Source organism: Helicoverpa zea, chromosome 21 (assembly GCF_022581195.2).
Source record: "Helicoverpa zea isolate HzStark_Cry1AcR chromosome 21, ilHelZeax1.1, whole genome shotgun sequence".
NCBI classification, from domain to species: domain Eukaryota; kingdom Metazoa; phylum Arthropoda; class Insecta; order Lepidoptera; family Noctuidae; genus Helicoverpa; species Helicoverpa zea.
The window spans coordinates 8,329,588-8,346,839 of record NC_061472.1 but is presented as its reverse complement, the minus strand read 5'-3'; the positions used below and the strand labels follow the sequence as shown (position 1 = coordinate 8,346,839).

Below are 17,252 nucleotides of genomic sequence, written 5' to 3'. Positions count from 1 at the left end.
TGAGTAAAGATCTCGTCAAAAAATTGGTTAAAGATTTGTGAAAATTGACACTAGTAAATACGGAATTGATGAATGGATTTATTTCTAGACCTATTGGAAAAGTTGTCAATATGCAAAGAGTAATATGATACGTATTTTTTGTCTTGACTGATAAATCAATCATTGTTTTCATTCAAAACAATTCAGAGAGTTAAAAAAATAAACTTTGCCTCTTTTGTATAAGCAGTCAAAGTTTGTCGTGGAGTTATATTAAACCTACAAGCTAGTTTTGTCTTATCAAGATCGGAAAAGTTTTAAATAATACGAAAACTGAAACTAGAAAATTGTTAAAGTTGACAGATTTGTAATAAGAACGTTATTGCATTTGAAACTATATTCTTATACATTAAGAAGGAGTATTTTATTCTTTAAAGTAATGTATCTCCAATAGAAAGTGGAATATTTTAAAGTCAAATATTTTATTTTTGAACGACAACTTCTTTTGCATGTTTACATAGTTTATTTTGTAACAAAAGCATGTACAGAGCTTACAAGTTTTATAAAAGAATACAATAAAAGAGGTATTTACACTAATACAACATTATTTAAATTATTTACATAGAACTGTAAAGAAAAACAACATCCCACAGTGGAAATAAACCGAAGAAAAAGGGAAGAAATGAAAGGAATTTATAACTTAATACAGTCATCTTCGATGGGAACGACGTAATAAAAAGTAAAAAGGTTAGAACACAATACTAGGGGAAATATGAACGGGGAAGAGACATCGTAAAATTGTGGGAGTACCTTAAAATGTCCCTGATATGGTACAGCTGTAAAACAGAGCCTTTTTCAGTTCTGGGCTACGAATTTTTCCATCCATTTTTAATTTCCAAACCATATTTTTAGTTCGTGTAACTAAACATAGCTTTTAGGATAATCCTACTCAACACTAATAATAATAAAGGTCATGGCACATTATAGCGGCACCGCAACAGCACGGCTGCAGCACGGCGTCGCCTCGAATTTAGACTACGGCTAGCTGCCAGCGCGCTAAATACGCGTTGTCCGCGAGGTGTAAGCTTGCTGTCACCGCAAACTCAATATCATTTTAAGACAGTTATGATTGAACACGACGTAATGACGTTGTTTCGCTGCCGACTCGGAGTCGGCGCGTAACGAGCATGCCGTGTCGGCGCGCTGTACGCATGAGGTCCGCTAGCTTGCAGCACGCGGGCTGCGAGCCGAGTTGTGTGGTAGCGGCAAGCGCGCTGACTGCTCGCCGTTGGTTTTTATCAAATTGACATTACGAAATATATTATAATATACACGATTTAATGCTCTAAATTGAATGACAACTTAAATGCTGGTGTGGAGCCGTGCTGTTGCGGTGCCGCTACACTGTGCCATGACCTTTAGGATGTACGCCTTTTGCCAAACAAAAAACTATGAGAAGAAATTTTCTATGTAACATTTTCAGGTTGCAAGCCATATTTTGTAGTTCATGCAAAATAGCTTTTAAGGTAATCCTACTACTCCACTAATATTTTAAAAATGAATTTTAGGATGTGTGGGTGTTCCTTATTTTAACCAAACAAAAGTCTTCTAACTACTGACAGCCAGTTTCTAACAGTAAAAGCCAAAGTAATCTCAAAAAGTAAAAGTAACGGTCAAATTAGTTTTTTCAAGGCTAAAGTACAAGCAAAACTAATAGATAAATCGAATTTGACCGTTACTTTTACTTTATGACATTACTTTGGCTTTTACTTTTGATTAAGAAACTGGCTGCTAATCAGAATATAAGCTACTGTTTATCCGGGTGAGACACAGTTCCCTAGGGATGCGGGTGAAAGCGGGTGGAATCTCTGTATGGTGTAAAGGTTAACAAGTCTAATAAAGACCTTTTTGATCTTTAAGATTTGAGAAAACTCTGACACCGAGGCTTGTTAGCTGATTAAAACAGTAGCTCACTCGATGAGAAAATGAAGTAAAAGTCTACTACTATCACGTTTTTACGACAAAATTCTGAACAGATTTAGATAAAACTTGCTTACTGTTCCATAAATAGTAGCTAAGCTAGCTAGAAATTAGTGTATCTTCAAAAAGTACACGCCCAAAAATCCAGGACTCTTTTAGATTAGAAAAAGCGTCTAGAAATGTACACGTCAATCTGTCTAGACTTCAAACACAAAATCAATGTACTCGCTATATAAAAACTCTTGTTTGTTCTATATTATATGTATTATCTAGGCTTAGCAACATGTACGAGGTAGAAGCTACCCTTAAACAATGTTTGCTGTGCAAATAAAAAGTATGAAATGATAACCTATATTTATAAAAAATCTATTTGCCACCATTGAGAGGTCATGTGAAAGAAATATTTTTAAAATTCATCGACCTATATGTTTTCGAAATATGTTGAGGTCGGCTTCTATTCGAACGGCATGCAGTTGAGCGCCAGTTTATGACATTGAGCGACGGCCCATCTGACTTGCCTTATTCAGTTTTCCGAGCAATCCGATACCCCTGGCTGGATGTCAGACTTTCTGGCTATCCGTAAACTACAAAAGCTACCTATTTTTATAATTTCACACGTGTAACAAAAATGATTTCACAAGTTCAGGTTATCTACCTACCAAACGTACAAACCATCACAACCACTTCTGCTGATTAACTGTAAAAACTATACAAAATAATGTCATATTTTAATACAAAATCGAAAATATTGTGTTTCATAAAAACTTTCTTCAAGATTTTGGAATTTCAGTAACACTTAAAAACAAAAAAATCTTAATTGCAACGCAAACAAAAACCCTTGTTCGAAGCACAGTGCTAACAATCAACGTCGATTGGGAAAAAATCCAATTACCGAGAAAATGCTTGGAGCACCTTCAGTGGTAAATGTAAGGGGCCCCGACGTAAAGACATTAATCCACTATCAGGAGAAACATCAAATTAACAGCAGAACACTTTATAAACGAAAATGGCTTCGGAACGAAATAGGTACTTTTCAGACTATCTAACTATCTATATCAGCCTCTTTTCATCCAATTTTCGACTTAAGGCCTCTTTATACATATCTCACTATGTGACTTTTATTTCGATACAAGGGATTCCTTTCACTTTCAAGTATTTGACAAGTAATGTACAAAAAACTTATTTGTCTTTAGAGGGCTTTTAGTATTTTCATAGTGCTTTAGAAGTTGCATCTTCCCTTGTTGATTTATATAAAAAGTAAGATGGAATTCTATAAGTATAGGTACTATTAAATACTGTTAAATTCTATAGGTAATGGACTACCAAAAAATACGAGTAAGGTAACCAAAAAGTAAAATGCTCAGTAAATCCTCAGCGATCAATTAGATTGGGTTCTGAGATGTTAATTATCAATGGAATAATTAAGTATATACTGTTCTATTTGATTACATAGTAACTTTAACTAGGTAAGCCTTCTTTACATGTTCCTTAAATAAACATTTACAAAATAAACCGTTCACGTTAGTTTCTTGTCAACTCAAAGTGTTCCATAAACTTACAGTAAAAGGTTCCCACGGTGACAGTAATCCGACCGAGGTTAGAAATGAGCATTTTAACCGTTCAACTGCTGCAGACATTTTACAAAAGATAACTTTAGAAAAACAAAAAGGAATTTTATACTTGAACGCAACACTCGTAATTTGAAGCGTTAAAAACGTAGTTACCATGTAATCTGAATATCGTTTTACGTCAATTTTCATCTCATTTTCAGTAAATCTTCGTAAATTGTTTGACGGGTTTAATATACATTTTTTATATATTTTACGGGACTGGAATAAGTAGAAACCGATTTATATATTCTTGATTAAAATTAAATAGTATTACCATGTTATAATACCGTTTTCACACTAGTGTACTTTTGTGCGACACATTCCGAGCGGCAGAAATCTGATCGAATCAAATCTGGTCTGTTTTGAACGTATTTTTTTTCACTGGTAGTTATCAATTGTTTGTTGCATCACTCCCACATGAACCTTGTGATGTCGGTCGGTAAATCCACTAGTCTGAAAACGCTGTTACTGTATTTACTGATTTTATTTTTCCATTAAGAAATTGTTCATCTTTAAAGCGCTATTTTGTTTTAACGTTCGTTTGTCTTTATTAACTTAATTTCCGGCTCCGTCTTTCATTCTTGATTGTCTGTTTTATACATCCTTTTCAATAGGTATTGTTCATTTTACAGATCCTTATTTATTTGTTAAAAATTTTACTCTGCATTCTTCTATAAAATCGAGTGTATATATTTATTTTTTGTTAATCCAGTTTCTCAACTCATGTTGTGTTTCTGTAATCAAAACATACAGTTTAATATTGTTTTCTAATATCAAAATCGTATATTCAATTTATTTAAAGTAAAGAAACAATGGAATAACAAACAAAATTATAATGTCTAGGTATTTGTTTAGAATGAGGTAGTTTTTTTATAAGGGTACCTACACTTACCTACACACAATAGCCTAGTTATTTTTGTAGCAGACTCACTAATGTCCAAACTGTTGAACTTGGAATGTAACGCTTAAAATACAAACGCCCAACAGTAGGCATTATTTGTCAAAAACAAACGTTTTGAACATTTCAACAGTAAGGTCTGTGGTAACAATGTCTTGTATGGCAGAGCACCCTACGGGTTAAGTACGGTCCCTTCAGGACCACAAAGGAAGGGCTTACACATAATACATTATAATATTTATGTTAACAAGAAAGGTTTCTGGAAATAACGCGACAAACAACGAGCTCCTTCTCTTGCCATTAGTGTAATTTGGTGCTCTCACGAATTCTGTACTCCTGGTACCTACGAATCGTAATACAGTTGCGTTATTTGATCAAGTACACAACATTCTTATTACATTTCGTCCAAATTGTGTTACTTATATGATATACTGGCTGTTCCTCGCGGTTCTACCCGCGTCCCGAGGAACTCGCACCCTTATGAAAAGTAGCCTACGTCCCTTCTCAGGCTACCAGTGTGTTCCTAATTCAATTTCAACGGTTCAGTCATACGTTTAGGCGTAAAATTCAGATAGACAGACATCTAGATATACTTACTTTATAATATTATTAGCAAGGATTGCGAAGAGAAATAATAATACATCAGTCTTTATTTGAAAGCTTATTATCACGCCTATTTCCACCTACGGGGTTAAACAGCTGCGTACCCACATTATACCGTTTAAATAAATTAAAGGGCGACGTGTCTAATGTATACTTATGCAGACATCGGAATCCAACATAGGGTTGAAACAATTTGCTATTCTCGTAAATAACTGTTGGAAACATATTATTGCATTGCCCAACTTTGAAGGAAATCTGATAAAATAGACAACTGATTCGGTTCCCCAATTTTCTTTCAAATAAAAGCCTGAAGGAGAATAAGTAATTAATAAGACAGAATTTATTAAAAGCGGCTTAATTGAATAAGTTGAGTGATGAAAATCCTGTTAAGAAAACGCCTTATGCAAATACTCTGTCTTTTCTTTACCATCTCGCCCAGGCGATTATCGAGATTGTAACATCATCAAATATGCTACAAAGAGTGTGTTAAATATAAAGACTGTGTGGATGGAGAGGAAAAGTAGACCAAATAAACGCTGATAATATTGCTAAAGAAAGATAATATGAATAAAAAGGGAGTGAATGTTAGTATAACGGCTGACAGAGCAAAACATATTTAAGACCCAAAATAAATTAAGGAACAGGGCAGCAAGAAGATGATTATCGATATTTCCCAAGACATACATTGATGACTAACAAATTTTGTACCAGACTTTTTTAAAATAAATACGTACTTCCATTTATCCATAAGCTACCGACTTTCAGCTGAACATACGTGTTTTATATCCCGTCTTCACATCGTATACTTTACTATAGCGTTCTTAACGACATATTTTATGTGAAATACTCCTTTTATGGACAGTCTTGGTCCGAAATGGTCCCTTTAGAAGTCCATGATTGTGTTTTCAGAAGTTATAATCATTTGCGAGTTGAATAACCGTGAGACAAAGAATGTAGTGGATTTGGAACGAAGTTTCTTATCGCGAATTGTGGAGTCCTTGAAATTGTAAGATAAAGAAAAGCTTTATGTATCCTGTAAAGCATGAAACTTCATATTGCTTCAATTTCACCAGAAAAAGTATGGTTCTAATCAACAGAGTCGCTAATTTTAAAACATAATTTAATAAGAAGCAAGAAAGGAAAATAATATATCAAAAGCTTTGCCGAGTAAAAATCTAAAAGCCTAGATGAAGAACCTCGATTTTCATACAAGAAAAAAGCCTAAACGGGCTTGAATTTTAAGGCAACTTTACGCAATGTATCAAAGGCATGGCCTAATAAAATACCCAATACGACGAGGTTAAGAAGCCTTTTTATGCAGATCCTTTTTAGTAAAATGAGGGCTGCCCTTCAAGGTGAAATCAGGGTCTCTAAACTGGAGAATCGAAAATTTTCTCGACTTTTCGTGGTGTAGGTCAAATTCACCATTCAAAGACGAATTTGAGGCCCAGTAAGCCATAAATCTGATATCTACGGCCAAAACTATAAAAAAAACTCAATAATTTTTTTTTTTTTTTAGTATAAAGTAGTTGATTTATCTACTTACATCTCGAAAGTACTCAGAATATAGTAGAGGTTACTTTTATAGAAATGTTATCGACGCCAATCTCACTAAGTGTATAAAATAGTCCTGAAGTATTTATTTAAAGTCTTACTTTAAGTGCCCGTAATAAACTTATCTATCAATTAAATATTTCAATTCAATTAAACCTCTTACAACTTTTAGATTGCAATGATCGAAGAATGCTTTAGTTTAATCAGAAAGTTGAAGCCGTTTGTCTACTCAAAGCGTAGAAAGTACATGTTGAACTGTTTTTAAAAGGAAAGTCAATTTTCTTCATTCATTACTATTTTTTATTATACTTTAATTAAGAAAAACAACGTAAGAGAAAAGCTCTCAATTTTCACCGTTAAGAAGCTTTTGGGTAAGATAAAATGGTAAATTAAAATAAACAATACATTAGTTTAACGAAATTAGGTATATGAATAAGGTTTTATAGTAGTTCATATCTAAGGTAACTTTTAAAATATTAAATCACATTATGAGTAAGAGTTTTACGTATTAATATTAAAAGTGTCTTTTAAAACATTTACTGTAAAGCAAGCTTAAATCACAAGACAAAAAAAAAACAAAGCTTCTTCCTCTGAAATATTAGACCGATTTTTCGCAACACCGAGATTAATCACACTTTTAATTAAAACGAAAGAATTAACCCGGTCCAGTAGAGTAGGCGAAGAGTACAATAATTAATTTAAATATAACCTCGAAATAATACACTGGCCCTTACAAATTAATACCGAATTTAGGTTTGAGTACAATGAACTTTGATAATAAATATTTTTCTTTATTAAGAGTAAACTGTCTGGACTAGAAATTGAGTTAGTCCGTATATTCGTCTTCTTGCCATGTGGGAATTTAAAATTGAGTACATCGAACGGACGTAAGTGCTTTTTATTTGCACTTTAGTGCATAAAGTGTTTCATGAATTCTGCCATTGATAACATTTACCAAAGTTTGGAATTTAAAATAAAAAGACAAAATAACGGTCTAAATTTTAGACAGTAAAAGATTCTTAATGTTCAGTTTAATTTTGTTGTATGAAAAGGTTCCATTAACATACAATAACAACAACGGACATAATAGATTTTTTTGGAAATAAAAATAGTACTACAATAGTAAATTGTAGTCTTATTTAAATTACAAAATTTGGGCAATAAACTTACATTACATTATGGTTTGGTGACACATATTATAACGTACTGAAAAAAGTAAAAAATTAAAAAAACCAAAATTAAAACTGGGACAAAGAACGTATCACAATATACCTCTGAAATACAAAACTTTTCACACGGACAGAGACTAAATTTTGTTTATTTAGAAACCAGGTAAATAAGGAAATTACATTCGCACTGATTCGTTTAAAATTTTGAGGTTTTGCACCTCAATCAAAATAAATTAGCATAAGTTACACGTGCCGTGCCTTTATACAGCCTTGCATAACATCATTGTCTATAAAATGTGGCCGAAACCCGGTCTACTTCAGTAAAGGTCATCCTACTGTCTCTTTGACTAAAAATCTGATACATCTAGTTGAGTTGGGAGTATACTTGCACGGACTAAACCAAGTAATCGCCCGACCCAGTTTTCGAAAATCGTCATGTCATGCTGAACTGCGATCTATTTTAGGCAATAAGTTGATCGCACAATGATTCAAAGTCAAACGTTGTTATTTTATTAGACCTATTACAGGTGCTTAAGAAACGTCAAGCTAGTTGCGCGGTTCCTAAAAGCGGGTCTAATGGAGACGAACCGGCAAGAAACTCCAAAGACACTTGAAAAAAAAACTCTTTACAATGTTTTATGGTTTGACTCTGAGAAAATTATACAATGTAAGTTGACCTAGGATGATATATAAGAAAATTACGATATAAAGTGACTTTACGAAGTTAATTTTATTTTCGATTATAATCGATATTGCCGTTCCACACGAGAACCTCTTAATAGCTAAGAAAGAGTAACAAACGAATTCTACTAAACTAATCTCTAGTTAGCGCACGAGGTACAGAAAAGAATAGAATAGGATTTTTAATCGACTTTCCAAAAAGGCGAAGACTGTTTTTTTATTTACTAGTTCAGATTTTATTTATTTAATAGTAAGTACATTTCACAGCCTCTGACTGTCATTAGTTGAACCCAAATCCGGACTTCAAACTTTCTTAGGAGAAATTCCTAATTGAAATCTTTTAAAACTTTTTGTGACCTTGGCACATATTTAAATAGGACTAAAATATTCATCAATGACATTTGCGATCACGATAAAGACATCAGTACCAAGTTTTCACCAATTATGTACTAGTATTGAAAAGCTTAAAGGTTTGTCTGTTTAAACACGCTAATCTCAGACACTACTGATCCGATTTGTAAAAATATTTCAGTGATAGATAGCCCATTTATCGAGGAAGGCAATATGTTACTTTTTATTCGGATTCTTGCAGAAGTTCCCAAGAGATACGGTTAAAACCGTTGGCTGTAGCTAGTATTATATGGAAAGAAATCCTACGCAGCAAAATGAAAGCCTAAAAGAAGTATAAGTACCGTACCTAAGTGTACGTATGTGTGGGTATAAACAGCTATTAGGCATGTTAACTTCACACATCCCCATAATCATTTTCAGAACATTCTCGTTATATTTTATTGTGCACGTGTAGGCAGGATTCCCTTCAGTACGCATTCGGCGATTCTAAAAGACGGAATAAGAAAACCGTTTAGCTATAAAAGAATTTGTACGAATATTCTACACATGCGGTATTGATACGTGATTTGATTTTTGCGTTTTTACACGTGGATGTTTGGTGGAAAAGAATGTAATTACCTTGCCTTAGGGCGTCATCCTTTCTTTTTCCATCATATATGGTAACTGTTTTCCTGGAACATACATGCTCCACATTATGTCAGATATGTTTAAGGCTCGTGTAACTGGGGGCGGCCGTTATTGCCATCGGCCACAAAAAACAGGCTTAAAGCACTTCCGAGAATTTTGTGATGGAAAAACTTAATATCATGTTACATAACCTAGGAATAGAACAACCGAACTCTTGTTTTCGTTTCGAAAATTGGAATGATTGCTTTCAGTTTGGATTTGAATTATTTTTTTTTAACATCAGTATTTTTGCTTAATGTCATGCCATTTAAATAATTCATATTTTGTATTCTTGACATTTAATTTGTCTTTCATAGAAAATTTATTAAAATCCCAAAATATTTTTCTAAAAATAATAGCGCCTGCCTTTTTTGTTTATCCCATAGTTCTTGGGTAAGTGTTAGACGCCATTACAGGAACAAACATTGAGAGAAAGTGTAAACATTTGTTGGGAGGCGGATATCCATCCTGAGAGACCGAAAACAGAAGCTGAAGCTACCGAAGACGAAGTAAGTGCATTTATTACGGTACACTTTAAAATAGCTTTGTATTTTGTGATGGATTACAAGATTTATCTAAGTCACGTCTGCATTTTTGGTTGGAAATATATGTTAGGATGGTAAATTCATATATTACTAGCTGCCCCCGCGGCTGTTCGCCCGTTCCCTACTTCCTATATCCGGATAAAACGTAGCTTTTATCCTTTCTCACCTTTTGGGTATTTACCAAATTAAATAATCAGTTCAGTAGTTTTGGCAAGCAAGTTCGACAAACAGACAGAAACACAGATTGAGTTTTCCCATTTATTATACTAATAAAGAAGCAAGAAGGTACTTTTTAGATGTACGGTTTTCTTTATTAAGTCTTAAAAGAATTTCTCAACACATCATGCACCCGAACAAAAAGTAGGTCCAGTAACGTTTGAAATCAAAAAGTTTACTCATCACATTTAAAGCACTATATTTGATTAATCAATACATTTTAAAAAGAATATTGTAAGCGAAGAGCTTCACGTCAATTTAAAACGACAATGAAAAATAAATAAAAAATCTCAGAAATGTGATTCTGAAAAGCACAGAAGTAGTTTTAATATTGTAAGAGCAATGATAAAATGCAGGAAATACCTGTTCTCGTAACGTTCCATTTAAAATGACCTTATGTATGAAATGCAACAGTTATGAGTGAGTTCCGTACATTTAATCAATCCATGACAGTTTTAAGCAGCTTTTATATTTTTTGTCCAAAAATATTGAATGTTTCAATTAATTTTGAATGAAAATATTTTTTTTAACGTCCAATAAAAACCATAATGTAAAAGCTACTTTTAGTAATCTTAAATATACCAATTTGATACATTAACTATCATAAGGTCAGAGCGCTTTTGCACTAGCATTTTTTCGTACGAATACTCTACATTTTCTACGCACGAAACGCTGTCTTCGTTTGAACTGGTACTTGAAAACGCTAGTAGAATCGACGCAGAAAAATCAAGCGGAAAATCTTACTGCTCTACTATTTCATAGACATTCAAAAAAATGCTGTCTCTAACATCATCTGCCGAGCCTTTTCCTAACTATATTAGGGTCGGTTTAAAGTCTAACCAGTGTGCTACACGGAGCGACTGCCTTTCTGACCTCCTCAACACAGTTACCCGGGCAATTCGATACTCCTTCGTAAGACTGGTTGTCAAACTTTCCGTCATTGTTTAAAAAGTTTGCTTAAAACACATAAATGTTTTGACAAAAATATGACGCAAATTCTATCGAAATATTAGGTTGGTAAAGGACAGAGATAAAAACTATTGTTTCCTTCCTTCTCCTTAAAACTCTATTACTCGCTTCACTAACCGTGGCAAAAAGGTCTTATCCTGATTGACATGACAAATGATGGATTACTATTTCATCTATTTATCCCTAAATATGCTTAAACTTTGGAGTAGACTTTTTGCGTTATAAACAAGATTTTTTTTTATACCTTATTTGAGTTTTATAAAATTTGCATACACATTGTAACCATTTTGATTCGGTATCGAACGTAACATCAACAGTTTTTATTCAATCAAATAATTAACATAATGTGGCTGTATTTACGTAAATTGTGCGCACTTTTGATTTTTTACTTGACAAACTTATTTCTCATAAGCTGAAAATTGCAGTTTACGTGTTCCGCAATAAAAGTACTGTTGCCTATTTTACAAAAAAAAAATATGTGTGATTAATATGCCTATGGTAAAAATTGTCCTAAGAATTTTGTCCTATGACGTTGATTTAATCATGTCTTGATGTACCCAAAAGTAGAAACGTGATCATAAAATAAAAAATAGAAGACATAAGTTGCAACATAAATATTGGTAATAGACTAACAACAATATTCATGTCAACATTGAACGAACTACACACGCATTCATTATAACGTATATTATGTAGATTGTAATCGCAAAGATTCGTGAAAAATAATAAAAATATCGCTTGCGGTACTCCAAACCGCGCAACATTTGCTCATAAGCGCAGCGAAATAATAAATGTTTCACAAAATTATGGAAACAACTACTTGTATACTGTGTTATTTTTGGCAGTCATTATATTAACGGGCTTTGGAACCGGTCGTGTTAAGGTTATGTTCGTAGCAAAAATATATAACCCAACGACGTGATCTGATCATGTGAAGCGTCACCTTTACTTAGCCAGTCTGCTCTGCACCGCTGCGGGGGGCGTACATGCCGCCATCTTGTTTGCGCGGGAAAATCGCTAACGTATTCCGCGCGCTCCAATTTCAAAAACTCGCTCAGTGATCGTGAAATGTGGGATTGCCAACCAGTGATAAAAAGTGAAAATTTTGTGAAGTGAAAAAAATTGTGAGTTCGTAATCGGCCGAGTTCAACCGGTCTCAAAAGTGATTAATCAAAAATTTTATTAAAATTGTTATATTGAATGCGATGATCGGTTACCTATTTGCTGGTTTGTTGGATTCAGCTGTACAAACGTACGTGGCTTGTTTTGATGCGGATTATGCAAATTTACATACAAAAGAATTTAAATTTACAATGTCTGAAAACGATAATACTTGAAAACTGACGCCGTTCCTATAAATACTGTTTAAAACGTGTTTTACGTTGTTAAAAAAAGTAAATTGTTTTTAACTTCGTGGGTAAGGTCGTTTCGTACAAAGTTTGATTGCATTAGAATTACTTATAATAATTAAAACAAGGAAAAAAAATATTGTTATTAATAAGACGGTACATCTTATCTCGCTGGAGGATTTTTGTCTATGAATGGGCCAGAACCGAAAAATCGGTCAAGGGCTATCTTATAATCCTATTTAGAAAAAAAATCTAGGCCCTGAATTTAATTCATTTTCGTGACCAATTCCAGGATTTCCTAATTGTATTAGCAAGTACTTAGCATACATTACTCGATTTTACATTGAATTTGTTCTATTTTGTACACAACAATATTCATATAATTATACAGTTTTAACCTTGTTTCTGAGCCAGACAGTTTTCTATTACAAATTCAATTTGTGTTGTAAGTATGTTTTATTTGATTCATTTGAATAAAATTAAAGTTTGGAATTCGCCCGTTTGGATGATCTTCTCTAAATTGTTTTGAACAATTTAAATACTTTGGTAAGTGAAATTATTTTAATAACATAATTTACTTGGGAAAGGGCATTACACTATTTTAAAGATATAAATGATTACGACTACAATAATTTTGAAACAATCTCGATAAATCCATTTAATTATATTTTCTTCATTATTTTTCTTTCTGGTGTTACAATAACAATGAAACCTATTATAATAAAAATGAAACATAAAATTTATCTATTGCAAAAATCTAATTTAAGACCTTAATCTAAGACCGTGGTGAAACCAAAATGGCGGAATAGTATATGAAAAGTCCGTCATTTAATTTTCCGTATTTGGCAAGAACAATGCTAAAAATAAATTAAAAGTATTTGTTTTCTGTAAGTTATGAATCAGTTTTTTGATGGAAATTAAAATTGCCTCGTCAGTTACGCCTATTCTCATTTGAGTTTTTTTTTAAGAACGCGTCAATGAATATATCTATTAAAGAACATAACTATCACAGAAATTAGATACTTAATACTGTTGCTATGGTCTAGTTTGGATATACACATAATACATGATACATGATATCTTCGTGAACACTTACCGTCACGAGAGCCGTTGGTTTTTTTGTAACCGAAAGAATGAACCTCAGATTCCTTGCTTAACATTATTGAAGGATGAAACATCTTCTGCTCTTAAATAGTCCTGTCTATACTGAGACCATTTAATATTTAATCTGCTTGATCCTTTTATACAACGTGAAATGATCCCAAAGGATCTTTTCGCTTGAAACATTTTAATATTTCTGTGAAAAGTGGTTTGTAATTTCCCTTTCAGTTCATAGTGGTTTATGAGGTAGAAATCTACCTCATTAATGAGGTTCTTTTGTGAATAACTGCAATGAGCAATGCCATGGGATTGGAACATTTTATCTTTTTCTTTAAGAAAATTAAATGTGGAAACGATATTGTCGTACAACCATAATTTCAGGATCTTTTTTGTTTGTTATAAGGACATCATTTCACTTTGTTCATAGCATCGTTTATCTAAACACACGGATACTAACCTAGGCAAGATAGAATCTATAGCTTTGGATGCATTATAATTTCGTTTTCAACTATTTGTCAAGGTTATAAAAATAGGCTCCTGAAAATAATGATAATGATGATGACATCGATAAAAAATAACGTAGGTATTTTTTTTCATGAGTTTTTTAACCTTGTAGGTAATCGCTGTTCACATCGTCTAGTTCTAAAAATAGAAGTAAATTCTGATTTCTTTATCAGCACTCGTAAAAGGAGAAAGCTATTCGATTGTAAGAAACGCAATCATCATCAAATATACTTTGTAAGGCAGTTTACTGATAAAAACCCATTTGACGTTCATATTTGTTTCTATTATGATGAAAAGAAGCGAATCAGACAGTGTATCGGATGAATTTTGTAATACATATGTTGCAAAAAGTATAATAAATAAATTATCTTTAGATAGATACCTACCAATTTTACAATAATTGGTGTACAAGACAATGTAAGAATTAGTAAATTCAGTCAGGTTACAATATTTTCAATTAACTTTAACGTCATTTCTCAACTTAAATATGAGTATCAGTAAAATTAGTCATTCTACGTGTTTTTGTAAAAATAATTATGTGTGTTAACTGCATATTTTTGATTACCATAATCAATTTTCTATGGCATCCATGTAATATGTAGTTTTATAATATTACATCATACAGCAGAAACGCTATTTTTATAACATATTTATTTACTATAAATATTTGTTGAATTTCTCCTTAGACTGCTGATTTTATTTCTGTATCTCTATAAAAATATTTGCTCTGTTGTTGAAAAATTGCGATAAAATACTATCAGGCAGTTGCTTCAATAAGCAATATAGTATACATAAAAATATTTCTAATATTATTTCGATCTTTACGTTTATCAACATTTTTCAAAAGCTTCTTGCGATAACAAGAGATAAAAACATAATTAAATTAATTAAGCTACTTAGAACTGTTGAATTCAAACTCAAAACGCTGTTCAATTATTATTTACACAAACATAATTTCTTTTTCTTTTCATGTTCATCAAAGGTGCGTGTTGAATGCATGCTGCTGATTGTAACTGCCGACCGCACATGCCGCGACTGTAAGAAATCGGCCGTAGCTGTACCTACTACTGGTTTCGACCGATTTCATGCAGTCGATAGTTGCAGTCGGCAGCTGGCTTTCAGAACGCACCTTAACAGAAAAATAAACCGGCCAAGTGCGAGTCGGACTCGCGCACCGAGGGTTCCGTACAAATCCATGCATCCAAATTAAAATTCCATGGAGACGAATGTCCAGGATCGTTTGAAAAATATAAAAAAAGCAGTTTCAGAGGATTGTACAGGTTGCAATGCTAGTTTTTTTTGTTAAAGACTTTTCATAAAGAAGGAAGATGCTAATTCGGATGACCAGGATCTGATGAGGATCTGGAAACCCTGAGAAATCGAGGGCAACTCTTGAATATTGTAGGCACGCATCGAGTCAAAACCAGACATGTGAGTGTATTTTTGAGGGTACTGGTAAACAGTGAAGGTTTGGAGCTGATTTGATTATGGAGACTACAGAGAGTCGAGGGAACTCCTGAACGGTATGTTGCAACTACCACGTGTTTGGGCTTATTTTATTTGTATTGGCGAAGACTTTCCACATAGACAGGTTTGACTGCCATTGTGGGATCGATAGCAAAGATCAGATATAGTTACGGGAATTCCTTTACAATTTATAACGTAACCTTGTGTTGGAGCTTATTTTATTTAAGGTGATGATAATTCACTACTAATGGGATCTTTTATTTTTGAGGGATTAATCACCTAACGAGCATCAGTTTCAGGTTTTTTTCGAAACTGCCTGACGACTTATAACTGTCGAATTGTAACTACGACTGCTAGAGAGTAGGATTCAGGGCTGCTGGCTTTACGTTTCTGGAGCCTTGACAAAAGTGTAATTCTGTCCCTTTCTTTGTTTTATAAAGTCGGCTTTATTTTATTTTGTAGCATTTTACAAACAAATCCAACTTCAAACATATAAAAAAGCAACAAGAAAACAAAAGCAAGAAAAAAATTAAAAAGATGTTAGGTGCATCGGTCTAGAAGTCGGTGTCTAGAGGATGCATCTATATTTATTTAACCACCGAGATCTAGACCGATGCATATAAACAGTTTTCTTGTTGTTTTTAGAAGTTGTTTTTTTTTTTTGTAAAAAGTTTTTATTTTTAACTTTTGTGAAAAGTCCTCGTCAATACGAATAATATAAGCCCAAACACGACGTAACTAAAACATACCGTTGAGGAGTTCTCTCGACTTTCTCACGTCTCCATCATCAGGTAAGCTCTAACTTCCTAACCTTCACTCTTTGATAGTCACCAGACATACATCTGAGAATCAAGTTTTAATCCTATGGGCCTACAATTTCTGATAGTTGCCCTCGATTTCTCAGGATTTCCGTCATCAGATCCTGACCTGATGACATTGGAAATAAACGGCGAGTATACTCTTTCACTACAAAGAAATGATTTCTCAAATCCGTCAAACTTGGTTGTTTAAATTCCCCATTGAAATGAGGAAAATATTTGATGTTTACACCTGATTTTCTCTAGATTCCCATGGTTCACATTGATGCGACTAATGCCATAGTAAATCAGAGCCTTTATCACGACACTGCGCTATATTTCGTTCGTATCCGCCGTGGGTATGGTTTCCATACTAAGGTGCCCAATGACCTTTGAATGATTTAAAATTTTTTACAGTTTAGAGTTTGTAATATTTTATGTAACTTCAAATTTATCATTTTCGCAATTTTTCCTTTATCTGTACTATATAACGTTGCTTCTTGGCGAATTTCAAGATTCTGAGTTCACGGGAAGTACCTTGTAGGTTTTGATTCCCTAGCGTGTGACGGAAATTCGTCTAAGGTGTCGGTATAACCGCTGTATCTTTTGATCGCGTTAACTTAGAAGTTTGATTTTTTCACTGCCTAAAGAGACAATAGATTTAGGTATTTCGTATAAATTTCAATTTGATACCTTTATTCGTTCGTGAGAAATAAGGTAGTAAGTTACATTTTATTAAAATATTTTTTTTTATATTATATAACTAAAAAAATGAGATTTTCGAAATTTTTCCTATATTTGCATTATATGACAATG

The 17,252-nt window shown here is 33.2% G+C and overlaps 1 protein-coding gene across 6 annotated transcripts in view; it reads left to right on the top strand.

Annotated features, from left to right (window-relative positions):
* Positions 1–17,252, top strand: part of LOC124640759 (atrial natriuretic peptide receptor 1) — a 265,956-nt gene that overhangs the window by 124,211 nt on the left and 124,493 nt on the right. Inside the window, exon 1 of one of the 6 annotated variants that reach the window (XM_047178677.1) lies at positions 12,155–12,380. The exons of 2 other annotated variants lie outside the window; for them this stretch is intronic. The gene's annotated coding sequence lies outside the window, so the exon portion shown is untranslated. Of the gene's footprint in view, positions 1–12,154; positions 12,471–17,252 lie in introns of those variants that run through there. 3 more of the 6 variants (XM_047178675.1, XM_047178676.1, XM_047178681.1) reach the window with 3 other exon arrangements.